The 5,000-nt window shown below is 40.0% G+C and overlaps 1 long non-coding RNA gene across 3 annotated transcripts in view; it reads right to left on the bottom strand.

Moving 5' to 3' along the window:
* LOC147469153 (uncharacterized) overlaps positions 1 to 5,000 on the bottom strand; it is a 339,895-nt gene that overhangs the window by 279,934 nt on the left and 54,961 nt on the right. The window contains exon 1 of one of the 3 annotated variants that reach the window (XR_015192130.1): positions 2,199 to 2,591. The exons of the other annotated variants lie outside the window; for them this stretch is intronic. This is a non-coding gene — a long non-coding RNA (uncharacterized LOC147469153). Of the gene's footprint in view, positions 1 to 2,198; positions 2,592 to 5,000 lie in introns of those variants that run through there. 3 annotated transcript variants of the gene reach the window in all.

Below are 5,000 nucleotides of genomic sequence, written 5' to 3'. Positions count from 1 at the left end.
TAACAAACCCGATGCTAATAATGAACAATAATAATGACAACCACATCGACAATAATAATAGTAAAAATCAAATTTCAGAGTACGACATCAAAGACCTCCATGTGTGACCTGTGTGACTGTCTGTCTCGTCTTATCAACATGAATAATTTTAATTGGCTGGGTGATTCATCGAAAAAAAGATAATGGTAATGAAAAATAAGGTAAACGGAGTAAAATGTCTGAAGTTTAATTTTTTGATTGATGATGATGGTGATGATGATGATGATAATGATATTATTACTATCACTAAAACTGCCAATAAAAGTGGCGATTATAACTATCATTATTATTATTATTATCATTATCATTGGCAATATTACTATCATTATTATCATCGTTATCATTATCATTGGCAATACTACTCACATTACTGATATAACTATTATCATTATCAATCTTATTACAATTGATATTATCATTATTATCATTATCATTATTATCGTTATTATAATCAATATCATCCCTCTTCGTATCAGCATTAATATTAGCAATAGCATTATTAGCAACATTAGCATTATCATTATCATTATCATAATTATCATCATCATCATTATCACCATCACCACCATTATCATAATAATAACAGACATCCACTTCCACCAGGATAGTAACTGTATACATCTCTACTGATTCATCTCCTTATCAGTAAATTGTTCATATCTGATCGATCACATCGCTCGCAAGATAAGAACAGATAACAACAAAGTGAAGAACATGGTACAGATATTCTTTCCTTTCCTTTCATTCTTTTATCGTTTTTTCTCTTTCTCCTTATTTCTTTCGCTTTGTTGTTGTTATCTTCCTTTTCTTGTTGTTTGTTATATCGTATTTTGGTTTATCGTTTTTTTTTTTTTTTTTTTTTTTTATCACGATGGTATTTCTGTGGTAATGTTAATGATGCAATTATATTAGTGATGTTGATGATAATGTTGATAATGGAAATGATGATGGTGGCAGTAATTGTAGTTGTAGTAATAGCAGTAGTAATAGTAGTAGTTGCTATTAATAACAGTATTAGTAGTAACAGTAAGTAATAGGATGATGATAACAATGATAGTAATAATGATGATGATCAGGATCATAATAACTCTTATCATCTTGATAAAAATTATAATGATGATAATGATAATAGTAGTAGTACTAGTAGTAATAGCGGTAGTAATAGTAGTTGTTATTTTAGTAGTAGTATCATTATCGTTATCATAATCATCATTACTATTATCGTTACCATTATCGTCAACATTATTGTTATCATGAATATCATTGCTATCATTCATATGATTATTACCATCATTATCAATATCAACAATATCTAAAACAGTGATCATCAAAATAATAGTAATAGCAATAACAATGATAATCATAATAATAATGATAGTGTCAGCACTAATAAAGTCATCATAATATATTTGCACTTATAAGTTTCAGCATTATTAAAGATGATAGAATAATCACGATACAGATGAAAATAAAGAAATGATCAATTGAAAAAAGGGTTTAGTAATAAATTGAACAGTTCGTCAGCCAAACCTGAGCTTTCTGCTTATTGTGTTTATCAAACATTTTTTTTTCTTATCCGAATTATCAACACGCAAATACAGCCAACTGTCAACAACACATGGTTGCTACCGACCCACCGGATGCTGAACCGTGATATTTTGCATCCACTATATCTCTCTCGCAAGTCTTACCGCAAACACACTCACAAGATGACACTCACAAGATGACACTCACGAGATGACACTCACAAGATGACACTCACGAGATGACACTCACAAGATGACACTCACGAGATGGCACTCACGAGATGGCACTCACAAGATGGCACTCACAAGATGGCACTCACGAGATGACACTCAATAAAATGAATCATAAAATGACACTCGTTATATGGCACTAAAGGTATTCACTAATAAGAACACTCAACAAAATTATACTTACTATAAGACACACAATCACGCTGATAAAAGGACAAACACGTTTTCCGAAAGGATGCTCAGAAACTGACACTTAAGAAATCATGGCACTAAATGACACCCACCAAATGGCACTGACTAATAAACATTCACAAGATGACACACGCCAATCCGATTCTCACAGTTTGACACTCACTAAATAATGTTCACACTAAATATTTTCGTTCTGAATTTAATACTCACCGCATCCACTGTACGATCTGTAAGCACCGTGAGTCGAACCCTTTCTTTTTTATTCTTTCGTTTCAATTCACTTCGATTCACACACTTATCTTTTCCTCAGTCATTTAAACCTGAGTATCTGATCTTTTCAACACCGAATCGTATTTTCATTCCCACAACATAATCGTCCCGACTCTCAGTCTACCCACATGCACAAGTAAAGCGAAAAAGGGCGTAGTATCTAATATCTCACTAATACGGGCGCAACACCTGGTCTCACGCTCCTCTTGGCACCCTGTTCGCGGATAATCCCCGAGTGTTGTGCTGGACCCGCAAGCGTGTCCGTTTCGAGGGCCTCCTGACGGGTACTTGCTGGCGACGGGGCGGACGTGGTACTCGAGGGGGACTGTCGGATGCCCCACCACCGCCTCCCCCCCACCCCCACCGATCTCATCCCCCCCCCCACTCCCACACACACATAACCCCTCCGCCGTACTCCCCCCCACCCCCACACACACACACAACCCCTCCGTCGTATACTCCCCACACCCCCACACTCTCGTACCACTATTCCCCTCCTCCTACCTCTTCTCTTACCCTCCTCCTAGCCTTCGTCATCCCATCCTACCTCTTCCCACCCCCATCCTACCAATCCCCACCCCCTCCTACCCCATCACCCTCCCTCCCCCTCCCTCTACCGGCGAGAGTGACTTTCCACCTTGTTGGGTACATGTCGGTTGATAAACCAAATATCCACCTACATACATACCTACGTACACACATAAATACACACATGCCGTTTACTCCCTCCACAATCGCTCTGTATCTAAAAATTTACCAGAAGTAGGGAGGGGGCGCCGTTTCATCTGCCCCTTAACCTGATCATTGCTCTGTTTCCCCTCTCTCCCTCTCTCCCTCCTCCCTCTGCCCTTGGTGCCCTGATTGTTCCCCTCTCTCCTGTCCCCTCTACTTGCTCCCTAAAAGCCCCTGTTTTTATTCATTTTTCTTTTCCTCCTTGCTCCTTCCCTTCCTTCTCCCCTACCCTGTCTCCACATTCCCTTGGCCCCTCCCCCTCTTCTACTCCCCAAATCCCCAGCCCCCCCCCCAAAAGACCGCCCTCTCCTCCTTCCATTCTCTATCTCCTTCCCTCCTTCTCCCCATCCCCCTTTGTACCTCCCCTCCATCCTATCTATCTCCCTTCCCCTCCTTCCCTCACTACCTCCAATCCCTCCCCCTCTCTTCCTCCCCTACATCCAATCCCTCCCTCCCTATCTCCCTCCCCCGTCCATTCTTCCCTCCCTATCTCCCTCCCCCATCTCTTCCCCCACTCCCATCCTCCCCCATTTCCCTCCCTAACTCCAATCCCTCCCCCCTCCCATCCTTCCCCTCCATCCTTCCCTCCCTACCTCCAATCCATCCTCCCCTCCATCCTCCTCCTCCCCAGAAATCACTCACGGTGTCCCGAGCAGGTGACTTCCTCCCTGTTACTAAGATGGAGGCAGGAACACGAAGGTTATCGCTCTCCGCTTTTTTTCTTTTTTTATCGGAGACTTGTCGAAAATTATCAGCGTTGGGTAAGTGTCTCCGAGGTGTTCTTATCTCTCGGGAACCCTTTCTCTCGTTCTTGTGTATCGGGCTGTCTTTGCGTCTGTTCATTTGTCTTTTTTTGTTAGTTATTATTTTGTTTTTTTATTCCTTTTTTTCGTCGTTTTTTTCTTGAATTGGTCTTTTTTTGCTGTTCTGTTGTTGTTGTTTTTTTTTGTTCTTTCGCTCTCTCCTATCTCTCAGTTTCGTTTTCTCTTTCTCTCTCGTTTTTCCATATTCTCTCTTTCTAATTCAATCTTTCGCTTTCCCCTTTTCTCTTATTTCCTAATCTTTCTCTTTCTCTTTTCTTTCCTTATTTTCTTGATCACTCTTTCGTTTTCACTTTCCTTATCTCTCCCATTTTCGCTGTTCTTTTTGCTCTTTTTCTTTCACCTTTCACTTTCATTTTCTTTTCTACCATTCTTTTTATCTATCTCTTTATCTATACCGCCTTTCACTATCAATTTGTATCTATAACCCTCTGCCTGTCCGCTCGTCTATCTGAATGTCTGACTCAATCTCTCTCTCTCTCTCTCTCTCTCTTTCTCTTTCTCTTTCTCTCTCTCTCTCTCTCTTTCTCTCTCTCTCTCTCTTTCTATATATATATACATGTTTCAATCTATCTCTATCTATCTCTATTTATCTATCTCTTTTCCAGACAAAAAGTTAAAGGAATAAACAGTAAAAGAATAAAAGGGAAAACACAAGGCAAGAATGAAAACAAAAGAGATCAAAGGAAGAAAAACGAGAGAGAGAGATAGAGATAGAGATGGAGAGAGAGAGAGAGAGAGAGAGAGAGAGAGAGAGAGAGAGAGAGAGAGAGAGAGAGAGAGAGAGAGAGAGAGAGAGAGAGAGAGAGAGAGAGAGAGAGAGAGAGAGAGAGAGAGAGAGAGAGAGAGAGAGAGAGAGAAAGAGAGAGAGAGAAAGAACAAATAAAGATAAAGCGAGAGACAGAGACAGAGAGACACAGAGACAAAAGGAGAGAAATTAAAATAAAGAGAGAGAGAGAGAGAGAGAAACGGAGAGAAATAAAAATAAAAAGAGAGAGAGGGAGAGAGAGTGAGAGAGAGAGAAAGAGAGAGAGAGAGAGAGAGAGAGAGAGAGAGAGAGAGAGAGAGAGAGAGAGAGAGAGAGAGAAAGAGAGAGAGAGAAAGAGAGAGAGAGAGAAAGAACAAATAAAGATAAAGCGAGAGACAGAGACAGAGAGACACAGAGACAAAAGGAGAGAAATTAAAATAA

This window comes from Penaeus japonicus, unplaced genomic scaffold, assembly GCF_977035675.1.
Source record: "Penaeus japonicus unplaced genomic scaffold, GWHDUDI00000001_assembly GWHDUDI00000023, whole genome shotgun sequence".
NCBI lineage: Eukaryota > Metazoa > Arthropoda > Malacostraca > Decapoda > Penaeidae > Penaeus > Penaeus japonicus.
This window is presented reverse-complemented; position numbering and strand designations above follow the sequence as displayed.